This window comes from Gorilla gorilla, chromosome 12 (assembly GCF_029281585.2).
Source record: "Gorilla gorilla gorilla isolate KB3781 chromosome 12, NHGRI_mGorGor1-v2.1_pri, whole genome shotgun sequence".
In the NCBI taxonomy this organism is placed as follows: domain Eukaryota; kingdom Metazoa; phylum Chordata; class Mammalia; order Primates; family Hominidae; genus Gorilla; species Gorilla gorilla.
The window spans coordinates 61,588,170-61,602,868 of record NC_073236.2 but is presented as its reverse complement, the minus strand read 5'-3'; the positions used below and the strand labels follow the sequence as shown (position 1 = coordinate 61,602,868).

General features: G+C 31.2%; 1 long non-coding RNA gene across 1 annotated transcript in view; it reads right to left on the bottom strand.

Annotated features, from left to right (window-relative positions):
- Positions 1 to 14,699, bottom strand: part of LOC109025645 (uncharacterized) — a 548,608-nt gene that overhangs the window by 431,942 nt on the left and 101,967 nt on the right. The gene's annotated exons all lie outside the window — the stretch shown is intronic.

The window sequence follows — 14,699 nt, the reverse complement described above, 5'->3', positions numbered from 1 at the left end:
TCATTGCAGTCTCAGCCTTCCAGGCTCAAGCAATCCTCCTACCTGAGCCGCCCAAGTAGGTAGGACTGCAGGCACGCACCACCATGCCTAGCTAATTTTGTTGGTTGTTTTTTGTAGAGATGGCGTCTCACTATGTTGCCCAGGCTGGTCTGGAACTCCTGCCTCAAGCAGTCTTCCCACCTTAGCCTCCCAATGTGTTAGGATTACAGGCATGAGCCACTGTACCCCACTATTTTTTATCTTTTAATAACAGTCATTCTAATTGTGTAAGATGCTATCTTATTGTGGTTTTGATTTGCATTTCCCTGATGATTAGTGAGTAATGTTGAGCATTTTTTCATATATTTGTTGGCCCTTTGTATATCTTCTTTTGAGAAATATCTATTCAGGTCCTTACTTCACTTTTTAATGGGATTGTAAGTCTTTTCTTTTTGTTGTGGAGTTGTTTGAATGCCTTGTGTTTTCTGGATATTAGCCCCCAGTCAGACGCAAATATTTTCTCTTATTTAACATGTTGTCTCTTCATTCTGTTGCCTGTTTCCTTTGCTGTGCAGAAGCTTTTTAGTTTAATATAATTTCATCTATTTTTATTTTTGTTGCCTGGCTTTTGAAGTCTTAGCTATACAATCTTTGTCCAGACCAATGTCCTGAAGTGTTTCCCCAATGTCTTCTTCTAGCAGTTTTATAGTTTGTTTCTCACATTTGGCTTTAATTCATCTTAACTTTATTCTTGTATATGGTGAGAGGCAAGGGTCCAGTTTCATTCCTCTGCATATAAAATTTAATTTTTTCCAGCACCATTTATTGAAGAGGGTGTCTTTTCCTCAGTGTGTATTGTTGATGCCTTTGTCGAAAATCAGTTGGCTGTAAAAAGGTAGACTTACTTCTGGATTTTCTATTCTGTCCCATTGATCTATGTGTCTGTTTTTATATCAATAACATGAAGTTTTGTTTACTATAGCTTTGTAGTAGATTCTGAAGTCAGGTAGTATGATGCCTCCAGCTTTGTTCTTTTTTGCTCAAGATTGCTTTGGCTAATTGGGATCTTTTGTGCTTCCATACAAATTCTAAAATGATTTTTACTATTTCTATAAAGAATATCATTGGTATTCTGATAGAATTGCATGGTAAATAAGCTCTTTTCTTTCATTATAATTTTAAAATTTCTGTTTTTTGAGTTCTTTAGTTTCGTCTGTTGATTTTGCATCCTGTATATATATAATATATATAATATATGTGTCACATATATATATAATTTTTTGCTTTGAGTTAAACTACATGAGCAACACAAAGGAATTGGTGATGGAAATCATGTCATCCATATAGATAATAACATTTGTTCTTTTACGAACCTTATGCCTGCATATATTACCCTTTTCCTAATTTCATAGGCTAATATTTCCAATAAGTTGTTAAATAAAAATGAAAACTGTGGGCTTTCTTGACTTATTACTGACTTTGGTGAAGGTGACTCTAGTGTTTTCCCATTAAATAAGAAGCTAAATTTAGGACATATATGTATTTAAAGTTATTATGACATAGAACTCACTTTTTATACATTTTAATACCTGACATCGTTCAGCAGGAAATCTTTTTCTCTTAATAATCATCTTTATTTTGTCTATCCATTTATATTTTCAACTCCTGGTCATAAAAAAATAATTATTTTTGCAGTTTCTGTCTACCACATGGACCATATTTTCATGTTATAAGCTCTTTAAATGATTTAGATTTATTACTCACAAATTGTATGATTCAAAACAAAGAAAAACAGGTGAAATAATACATAAAAAGTATAAAGTTTACTATAGGAATTAAAATGAAATCCTTCCTCATTAGTGAAAGAAAATGTAATCATTTAAAAATATTTTTTATGGATTATGAATTCACAAGTGTAACTTCTCCCTCCTATTAATTCTTCTGTCTACCTCTGGGAAAGAAAATGCATACATAGAGAGAAGCACAACAAATAATACATGGAGAGCAATTTTAAAAAATAGGAAAGAAAATTGTTTATGTGTTTAGAGGTTAGACAGTTGAAAGGTCAGTTTTGTATTAGAAAATTCATTTCAACACTAGAAAGGTTAGTAACCTGGAAAAATTCTCTGTTGAAATAAATAGCCACATTCCTCGGAACAGCAGCCTGTCAAAAGTGAATGGCAATTTACATTCGCACATCACAGAAGCCTTGGGAGGAGGGGATGCTCCTTGACACTTGCAACTAGAAAATGAACCAAAGGTATCCCAGCTCGTTTTAAGCCTCCTTTCTTTTAAAGACACATGAAGGATTTATATATCTATTTATTATTCTGAAACAAAATTTTTAGCATCCTGGGAAGACAAATATCCAATTAATAAATTGGCTAGCAATTTAATGGCAGTGAAAATCTATAGACATACCACCGATAGAATTATTATTCAGTTTATATTTAAAACTGCTAGTACAGCCAAATGGTCTTTCTGTTTTCCTCTATATTAATCTGAATGAATATTAAAAGAATACACATTTTTTGTATAATTATAATCATAAAACCACTTATTGAGTTCATCAAATCACTTTGTATAAATACATATCACAATCCAAATGTCTTTAAACTTAAACTTGTTTACATTGTACATTAGATAACTATTTCTTTTTTAATATTCAAAATTATTAATAATAGAATTACATTTAAACTCACTATTCTTAATATACTGGTCATTATTATTTTTCTGCTGTGATTAATAAAACTGAAATAAATAGGAAAATAAATCCAACTTTTACATTACTGAATATGTTGACATTAGAATTCCTAAATATAATGAAAAGTATACATTTTAAAATATAAAATATCTTTATAGGTAAAAAAAATATAATGTCTCTTTTCCATAAACAATGTTTTCACTTGAAGATATTATTTTCCTTACTGAAAATTAAAAGAAACATATGTCTTTTTTAATTAAATAATCTTAAATTTGTTTCTTAATAATGTTACCCCTTTTCCCTATGTTCTCTAAATTTGCAAAAAAAATACGTGTTAAATATTGGCTTTTTATCTTTCTTTTGCAATTCAGAGGCTTTTCTAAGTTATTCATAAAAGAGTAGTATATTTTATATACCTCAGTTTAAGTAGTGAAAAAAAAATCTCACTAAAACAAATACTCTAGTGGATTTACAGAAATAATGTGAGTGAGAGAAAAGGGAATAATTCATGCTTCAGACTGGTATATTTTATACCAAGGTATACTTGCTGTTCAGTTTCCTTTTGATTTCATAATCAATATAATATTAAACATAATGCAATTACCTAAAATCATCAGTATTTCTTTTTCCTAACGTCTGACACCTATCTTGAAACATGTATGCCCATGATTGATGGACTAGACACTTTACTCAGGAGATTTAGGAATTTGGATGGTGATTGTGTCTTAATATCATCAAGAGTAAATACAAGCAGATGGAAGCCATGTGTTCTAGAGCTTTCATGTCATATATCAGTATGAATATATTTTCCCAAATAATCCTTTGAGGTCAAGATCATTTTGGTCTGATCATGAATTATTCTTTTTTCTTTCACATGTATTACTTCTATAAATCAACGAGAGTATTTATTTTAGTGAGGTGTGTTTGTTGCTACTTAAACTGAAAAAGATTGCCTGAAAAATCCTAGCATTACACAAGAGGTATAAATCCTCCTTTTAGTAGTACTACAGAATGTGTTACTTACCCTTGATAAGTAAATGATACTTAAATAGCACAAAATAAGCAATTATGAAATTGCCAAGTGCTGATTATTGAAAGTGATTGAAATTTGTTAATTAGATCTCATATATTTTGCATTTCATAGTAAAAACTGATGTCCTTTTTCCAGAGGATTTTAAATTGTCCCACTAACTGCATATTTTAAGTTGTATAGAACTTTGTTATAATACATTTTTATTCATTTCTGATTTAAATTGTAACCTGGGATAATTAACAAACTGCCCATTTTAAGGGATTTTGAAGGAGCTTGTTAAATCATATTATACATTGATCATTTAAATTGCTAAAGAAAGTAAAACTAAGAGTGTGCATTTTTAATTGTATTGTGAATAATTCATCTACCATCCATGAATATAAAGGATAATGTCACAAACAACACAACTTGAGTTATGCTAAAACTTACCTGAGGGTTGCTGTTCTTGTTCTTCTTACTTGGATTAATGGCTGTTGTCAGCTCTAATATCATAAACACTCTCTATTCTCCACAATTATGCATATGAACCAAGGGACAACACTCATATTCCTTTGGACACACTTTTCGACAGGCAGAAGAGGGATAACTGGCCTGACAGAATCTAGTAAATGATAATAGAGGTAAAACAGAAAGAACCTTTTCTGCATTTGCAGAGTGGGGTTAAGGATCACTACAAGCACTAGATTTATGTTCAAAATCACAACTTTAAGTAAAAGCTCAGAGAATGAGTAATGGCAAATGCAAGTGAAAAATATCCAGTAGGTACAATCATGCAAAGATACCCTTAATTAACAAGATGGTAGCATCAAAATTTATATTCCTTTTTCTTAAATAATTCAAACATGACAAAAATATGATGAAATTTTCTAAAAAGGCAAAGAAAATTACCCATAAATCTACCCTCCAAACAACTGTTATTTCATATTTTCCTATATTTCCTTTTCAATTTTTCACACCAATCATAAACAATATTTTGCTATATATTCTAAGCTTATATTAAACAAGACTTAAATATAAAGACTGTGATCTTCATCATAACCACTTGTATGCTTTTACAGTCTTTATATTTAATTTTCAAGGCCAGAAGATGTTTTTAATCAGGATGTCTCTGTACTTATTTAGACAGCACATAATTGTTATTTTTATTGATATAGATTTAGTTCTATACATTTGGTAATTTTTAAATAATATCTGCATGTCCTGATTTTAATATATAATAAATGCACATATCATTAGCAAAGCATATCCAAATATCATATGATTATTAAATGCTGTTGCTCATAGTATATGCAATCATGATAACATTGAGGTTGTATTAGATTTTTAAAGTAAGTTAACCTTCTCTGTTTGTAAATTGAGAGGTCTTTTTTAATGAGCCAGGGATTCTTGGCTTATTATACACAAAGGTGATGCTAAAAAAAAAGAAAATAAAGTTTTATTACAGAAGAAAGCCCAGATTCAAATATTTAGCTGTCTACTCACTAACTTGGTGACCTTAGAAAATAGTGTAGGTTGTTACCTTATTTCTACCTCTGAGTTATGGGGATCAAGTAGAAAGGACTATGTGAAAGGCTTTGTAAATTAATGAGAACTAAATAAAAGTTAAATATTCATAATAGAAATGTAAACATTTTGTTTAAAATAAATATAGAAGTATTAACCATCATTACAATTATTCTCACTAGGGTCTATCTTAATTTTCACCGTTTTTTGTTACTTTCGAAACTTGTACCTTAACTTTAGGAAAAAATATCTTAGTGAAATTCCTCTAAAATCTTTACTACTTTCCCTCCTTTATGGACTCTCATCTCCAAAATCTTTACTACTTTCCCTCCTTTATGGACTCTCATCTCCATTTAGGTCTATAATTTCTTAGTCTAACTCAATTCCTTACTCCTTTCCAAACCAAGAACTCTTCCTCTGTATCTCTGGCATGCATTTTCAGTCATTAGTACAATAACTTATATTTTCAGCTCTTCTCTGAAGATGTTTTATAGTGAAGCTTGTTTTCTGTTTGTTTTCATTTTTGTTTCTGTAGTCAATACTCCACAGACCCTGGAGGTGGGGTAGGTATTCTCCTTATTCCTTATTGACCCTTTCATATTTACCGTCCATTTTAATATCCTAAACCTCCAGCTCATTTACAGCTCATGCCAACAAGCTTATTCAAGCTGCTGGTCCTCTTCATTGTAGCCTTCTACAGAATTTGGGTTCTTTCAACCTCATTTCTTGAAGATTTTACCATTCAGCTCACTTTTTCTTCTCCACTACTATGGTGATCATTTATTTCCTTCAACTAATTTTAACTATTTTTATCTGAATACTACGTCTTTGTCATTTTCCCCTCTTGGGAAACAACTGCACAACTTCTGCTTAATCTCACTCTGCCCATGTTTTAGATGAGACAGTAAACAAAAATATTTCCGTTGTAATATTTTCCCTATTGATACTTGTATTAGTCAATTTTCATGCTGCTGATAAAGACATATCTGAGACTGGGCAATTTCCAAAAGAAAGAGGTTTAATGACTTACAGTTCCACATGGCTGGGGAGGCCTCACAATCATGGCAACAGGAAAGGAGGAGCAAGTCACATATTACACAGATGGCAGCAAAGAGAGAGATTGGCCAGGGAAACTCCCCCTCATAATAAGGCGAGATCTCGTGAGACTTATTCGCTACCACAAGAACAGCATGGGAAAGACCTGACCTCATGATTCAATTACCTCCCACTGGGTTCCTCCCACAACACGTGGGAATTCAAGATGAAATTTGCGTGGAGACACAGAAAAACCATATCAATACTTCTGAGGCAGAGATGCATTAGCTGATGAACAAGAACCTATAAACCCCTGTAATCAATATAACTTTGGTGGCTTGCCCAAGGTTGACACACACAAAAAAACTAAAAATAAATTATATTCAACTATAATTCAGTTAAATATGAAAGCTTGTTTTCTTTATTTAATACTAAAAGGAAGTTACTGGAATTTCCTAATTTAATTAAAAATTTTATGTTATAAAGCTTTAAAAAATTAATGAACTGAACTAATTTGTAAGATTGAGTTAAAACTGTTACTATTGTAACATAAAATAATATGTTGCTGGAGTATTTCTCATGCCAGTGATAGATATATTTTAAACCAGATAGATATGGTTTAAATCATCTTTTAAACCAGGCTAATGATCTTTGTTTTTTCTAGTATCACTATAGAATGTTTGGCTCATTTATACATTGTGAGCAAGAAACATTACGAAAACTGCTTGTGAAAATATAGTTGCAAAATTAGTGGAAACTAGTCATGAATCATTTCTGTGTGATACAAAATACACAAAATGAATAGATGGCAGTTGTTAAATCTCAAACTATATTTTATTTAATATACATGAATTCCAATTTCCATTTGATCATATATATATATATACACACACATACATATATATACACACACACATACATATACACACATACACACATTCACACACAAACCAAACACACAAAACACATATACATATATGGGAAGAGATCGAGAAACAGCTAGAGAAAAAGAGTGATTTTGAAATAAAAGTAGTACACAATTAAAAAATGTAATAGTTTTGTGAATACTTCAGGGGTTAAGTGTGTTGCTAAAGTGACCAGAGTGTTAGTATCAGAACATGGAACTCATCCTAAGTTTTTGGTCTTATTACTGGAGGTCGATAGATTACATCACTGTTATCAATCCTAGCATTCCTTTTTGTGTGACTTTACGCATTCCTTTTTGTGTGACTTTACACCTTTCTTTTTTATGCATATGAGTCAGTTGATTGGCCCCAAAGTCAGCTTCAATCTTGCAACAGAGGGTGTGATACTCATGACATTTACAGGTAGCATAATAAAAGTCAGATCCACCGTCATATTTGTGCTTAGATTTAATAAGGCTGCTAACTTGACCTTATGTCTGTAATGGTAAAAATGAATCCTGATGGACTTCAAACAATCAAAATCCCTTGACTATGGACACTCTTAACAGGACTTCTCTTCTGGAGTTAACTCTGACCTCACTGTCTAATATCTTTCTATAGTCCAGTTGGAGATATTCCCACTGTTTTCTCAATTGTAGAATGAAATTACTAGATATTTTATAAATAGAAGTAAATTCCATAATTATTATATATGTATATATTTCTCAAATCAATATTCTTTCTCTCTCAATTGATACTCACAAACTATGCATCTGACAAAGGTCTAATAACCAGAATCTACAATGAATTTAAACAAATCAACAATTAAGAAACAAATAATCCCATTTAAAAATGAACAAAGGGCATGAACAGACACTTCTCAAAAGACATACAAGCGACTTGTAAACATTTGGAAAAATGTTCATCATTACTAATCATCAGAGAAATGCAAGTCAAAACCATAATGAGATACTATCTCACATCAGTCAGAATGGCTGCTATTAAAAGTAAAAAAATAGCAGATGCTGGCAAAGCTGTGGAGAAAAGGGAACACTTATACACTGCTGGTGGGAATGTAAACTAGTCCAGCTACTGTGGAAAGAAGTTTGGAGACTTCTCAAAGAACTAAAAACAGAGCTACCATGTGACACAGCAATATTATTACTGGGTATAAACCCAAAGGAAAATAGATTATTTTACCATAAAGACACACACTCGATAGTCATTGCCATGCTATTCACAATAACAAATATATGAAATCAACATAGTTACCCAGGACTGAGGGATTAAATAAAGAAACTGTGGTATATACACATCATGAAATACTACACAGCCAAAACAAAGGATGCAATCATGTCCTGTGTAGAAACATGGATAGGGCTGGAGGCTACAATCCTAAGAAATTAACGCAGGAACAGAAAACCAAATACTGCATGTTCTCATTTAAAAGTGGGAGCTAACACTGAGCACCCATGAACATAAACATGGGAATAATACACACTGCAGACTACTAGAGGGAGGAGGGAGATAGGGGATTATGGGTCAAAAAACTACATATTGCACACTCTGCTGACTGCCTGAGAGCAATATACCTAAGTAACAAACCTGCACATGTACTCCCTGTATCTAAAGTTTAAAAAAAAGTTTTTAAAAACCATGGTAGATAAGATTTTTTGGTCTTCAAAGACATTATCAAATTTTTCCTAGCTACACACTCCCACACATGCATATATTCATATACTTATGCATATATTGGTGCCTGTGCATAGATATTAATATTATTGATATGTGTATAGATGGATAGGCATTATTTTACACCTCTATTAGCAACAAAAAGTACCCATTTTGCTTTCTCTTATCATCAAGAATATTATATTTTAAGAAGATCAAAGTATTACAGGTCAATTTATAGGCCTAAATTTCTATCACTTTTTAGTTTACTTAGCCGTTCCATTAGTCACTACTAAAGAGCCCATGCCTCGTCCCACCCCTTACGTTGGCATTTTACATTTTTTTTTTAGCAGAAACATTCGTATTATTTTCTTAACTGATATTTTTGGAGGGGTGTTAGTTAATATCTCAGTGATTTAAGAATATTCTTAATATTGTGATGTTTATACTTGAGTTGTCACACATATTTGGCATGATTATTTGTTTGTTTTTCCTCTGATAGAGTCAGCTTCCTCTATTCTGGGTTACAGTACCCCTATTTTTTCCCATCACCATCCAGCTACATGTAAGTTGTAGCATGTAGCTGAGACTTAACTTCATCGGTATAACCATTTTGAGGCCATAATGATAACTCTGTTGATTAGTAAGTGCCATAAAAAGAACCAATCAGGCCCTAACCTTGGGATTTTGTTTAATGTTTTGGAGAAAGTGCTGCTGTTAACTATCTGTCTTAAAGATGGTGGCCAGGTAAATTGCCCACATCTCTTTATCGTGAAGTCAGTGATGAAAAGAATCCATCACATACAGAAAGAACAAAAGAAACACACACACACACACAGTGATCATTTTTACTCCATTTATATGCCAAATGAGCCTTAGTGATACTATAAATAAAATTTTTTAAATCAAGCAACATTGTGCCCTTTTTCACTGGCACTTTTAAACTCTCATAGTTTAACTATTTGAATGTTTGAATATCAATTTGATTTGCAAAACAGCTTTATAAACCCATAGATATTTGGGTATTAGTAAGGTAATTTAGGGAATATATTTAGCATGTAGCAATGGCCAACAAATATTAACTTTACTTTATTACCACCACTATGAAAAATATTATTTATTTAATAGGAGTATAAGATAAAGGTATAGTTATCAATTTATTAAATTTTTTATACATTTTTTTTTTTATTTTGAGACAGAGTCTTGCTCTGTCACCAAGGCTGGAGTTCAGTGGCATAATCATAGCTCACTGCAGCCTCGATCTTCTTGGCTTAAGTGATCCTCCCACCTCTGCCTCTTGAATAATGGGGACCACAAGCACATACCACTATATCTGATTTATCACCTCAGACTCCCAAAGTATTGAAACTAAAGGCATGAGCCACCACTGCACCCAGGCTACATTTATTGAATATTCTGTTATTACCAAATTTGGAAAGCCACCTTAATTATATTCCCAATATCTATTTTCAAACACTTTCTTGACTTTCTTCTATGTTCAACTAATTTATTTTGGGAAAGTGTCATTATTTTTTAATTTTTGTAATCTTAATGTAAATCTATCTATGGAAATCACTGGCTTTCTTGGTTAAACAAAGTTTCAAAAAATGTCTTCACTTTTGAATAATGCATATATTTACAGTATTAAATTCTACCTTCATTTTCTTATCTGATTTATTTGTATTTATTTGCATGCATTTGTAATTTCTAATAATTGTAAATATTTAGATTCAGAATTTTGGATTCAGACTTACCTTAAAATATGTTCTCACCCTTTTTGAAGCTTTGTCTAGCTATTCCACTCTATGGTCATATCATGATTTGTTTAACTATTCTCTACTGCTGAATATATCACTTGTTCAGAGCAATTTTCAATGACAAATAAGCCTAATAAATAATGCTAAGAAATTGCTTAAATATATAATAAGTTTATGGAAATAGAATTGCTAGGTCAATGTCTTTACATATCTAAAATTTCGGTAGGTAAAACAACAGATTTTATTGCCACAAATAACGTTTTGTATGCTGGTTTCCCTACATCCTTGCCAAGAAAGTGTGGTCAAACTTTTAAATTCTGGCAATTTTTAATGAAAGCGGTATCACTGTAATTTTACTTTGTGTTTCTTTTAATATATATGGTTGATTATGTTTCCCTATGCTTAAAGATCGTTTTAAATTATTCATCTGTATCATGTGACTTGATGCATTTTTCTACAAGTTTGATATTCTTTTCTTATAGATCTTTCATTATCAAAGGTTTTTATATATTATGGAGATTTAAATGTTATGGAGCTTATCTCTGATACAAACTGGAAGTACTATTCCTAGTTTTCTTTTATGTATAATTTATTCTTTAGTTTTAAAGTATGCATGTGTGTTTGCACGTTATTTTTATAATATATAATTTTGAGTCATTATTGTAAATGGTTTATTTAATTTATGGTATATTGTATTTGAAAGTATTATTCAAAGTTTTTTTGTAACTTGTTTTTTTTAATGGTTTTAGTTAAAATTCTTGTCATTTTGAACTTATGGTAGTATATGATGAGAGTAAAATTCTAAATGTGGTTGTCCAGATGGCTATAAGCATATTTCAACACTATTTATTGTTTCTTTTTGTTTTGTTGATCTTTTTAAATACAGAATTGGGATGTCATGTTGTCATGCATTAATTTTTTTTTAAATTTTATTTGATACTTACATTAATCTTTCTACTTAGGCACCAATTTTGTTGATGTTTAATATGTTTTAACAGCTGAAAAGACAAGTTAGTTCACACTGATCTTCTATTTTACTTCTATATTACTGATCTTACATATTCCTTATTCACCTGAATTGTCACGGGCTTCTCCATCTCCACCATTGCCATAAAAATAATTGCTATATTTATTGGATATCCCTAAATATGTAATACTAACTTAATTGCCTATTTTCCTCGAATTAATTCTGAGTGTCCTTTGTATATAAATCAATGTCATAATGGCTTATATTTCCCATTATTCTTACGAATAAAATTTTATGCTAATTTTTTTCTGGATATTGGTGATAATTGTGAATACTAATTGTTTCTGGTAGAAGTAGTTTTAATTTATTGCTATTGTTTTATTTTTTTAAAATTATATGCTATGCATCAGATTTTAGCATGATCATTATGTATTTGAAATAATTCACCTTATAATGTTCTAGGATTACTGCCTTTTGTATTGTACTTTTTGACAAAAATCCAATGTATTTTAAGTTTATTGGTATAGTTACATTTTTCAGGCTTTAAGATAATATTTTATGTTTTTGTAGAAATCATTCAGATTATCTTTTTTCAAACTTATTTTCATAATGCTAAGTTGCATTTTGCTATAATTTTTCTTTCTTCTTTTGTTTAATATTGCCAGTGATGGTACATGTACAGTGGAATTGGCTCAATTCTTACACTTTTAGAGGAACTATAAATTTATTCAGTTTTTTTTCTAAACAGTTCATCTGAAATCATAAATATATTCATATTATTTGAAAAAGTTATACCATTTCTGGGAAGTGATCCCAAAGCAATAAACAATTGTAAGCAAAAAGCCTTCAAAATGGAGATATTCATTTTCCCAGTATGTATTACAGAGAAAAGTCAGAAATAATATAAAAATTTCACTGACCGTCATAACATTTGGAGCATGTTTATATATCAACTAAATGGTATGGTCTTCACATTAGGGACTGAGGACTAATCAGGGAGATAAATCATTACAGAAGAAAAACTAGATAACATGTTCCAGCCCCATGAAGGACCCTAATCATTAGATGAGAGATGAAACTCTGAGAATAACAAAGTGATCATTGTTTGGACATGTCTCTCAGCTGAGGCCCCTTTGGATACACACCTAAGTCACAACACTAAAAGATTTTCACTAAAATCCCTTTCAGACTTTGTAACATAGGTAGCTTTGTTTAAGTATGTTTCAAATAAAATATTCTTACAAAGGGAGTTGTCCTTCATTTTGGAAAACTCCACTAAGCAACGTAGTCATCTTTGGGCCTTCAGTGTCTGTAGGAACTGGGTAGAGGTCAGTAGAAAGGCTGTAACCAGGACATCCATAGAAGGTAACAACAGGACCTGAGCATTCATAGAAGGTATCAACAGGACCCAAGCATCTAAGCTCTACTCTTCACACCCCTTTACTTTTCTTTAAAGAGAGTCATGGAACTAAATTAAAACACAGTGCCAAACAATTGTGCAATATAAGCTAATGCTATCATAGACATTGTAACTCAAGTATTAGAGTTTAACTAACTTGCCCAGGTTACAGAACTAGTAAAAAGTAAAATAGTATTTGAATCTATGTTCAACAGAGGTTGCAAATCCATGTTTACTACATTTCCATAGATTATACTCAGTACAGGCCAAAGTACAGTTATATCACTGCAGAGAAGGTAGCAGATAGTTATTTACACATTGCTCTGAAATTTCTCCAAAGAAGCCAGACAAATTCCTGTGCTCATAAAAACCCAATGGCATTATCTCACTCACACTAAGGAGCCTGACTGATGTTAGTCATTTCTATTGTGGTACGTTTGTTAAAGTTTTCTCAAATAATTTAAGGGTATGACAAAAGTAGAGCTTAACTCTTTCCCCAATGTAATATCTTCTAAAGGCAATACAATCTCCCATTCAATGAGTTCACAGTTTATAACTGTTTTTGTAACCCCTATGCGTTTTTCATAATTTTTATTTCATTTCTTATATCCAAACTCAGCTGTGACTTTTGTATTTTCTCCAGAGCTGATTTTGGAGAAAACAAATAGCAGCCATTCTAATTTGTCAAGAACCTTTAATATCTTTTGCAGTTTTCCCTAATTTTTAAAAGCCCCCACTGAACTTGATTCCTTCAAATGATTGTTTGGGAGTTCAGTCCTTTAATCCTCAAATCACCAAGAACACATTTCAGAATTGTTTAATTGTATAAATTAGAATGCATTAATATTATTTGTATTATTTCCATGTTTCTCAGTAGACAATTTGTAGGATTGCTTTTGCATTTCCTTGTTTTCAGAGGCTTTGAAAATTGTAATTTTCAATTCAATATTTCAATTGAAATATTCAGTTCAACAATTCAACTGTAATATCGTAATCAATATATATTTTAGAAACTATTATAACCTGATTATTTAAAAGATAAAATAACCCATTTCTTAAAATTGAGATGGTAAAGTATTATTGAGAGGAATTCAATGCATAAATAGTTCCTATCCTTCATTATGAAATGCAGATATTTATGTAGGAAGCCTGGGCTAGAAGTCTGCAGAAAAAGAAAGCAAATGTGAAAAAGTGATTTAATGCCTGTCCCAGAGCATGTATCTTCATTAGTATGCAAATAATATATTCTGCTGATGAAATGCTCAGAGTACCAGATAATGCATAGCTACCTAGTTAAAACCTTTCATTAAACAGTGCTGAATTAGAGGTGACATGCCTCCAGCACGTCTAACATTTTCTTCACATATTTAAATAATATGTTATTCCAACAGTGCTATAAATGGTCATGATAATAATAATATACTTTTAAATGCAGGTAAAGGTTATAACCAACTGAAAGATAAGATAGTATTATGTAGAAGATAATCCTAAATATTCAACATGGTTAGTAAATTCAGTTTTCCAATTAATTACATACTTTGACAATGAATAACTATTCATTTAACACCGACTCTAAAATTATACAGAATAGCTGATAAAAATAAAGCATAAGGCAGGGTGCTGACTAAATACTTAAGGGTTTAAGATCCATTTGAGTATACAATACTTTCTTTTCTGAAAACAATAAATGAAATGTACAATGTGTGTTATCATTTGAATAATAAATAGTAAGTGTAAAGAGTGTAA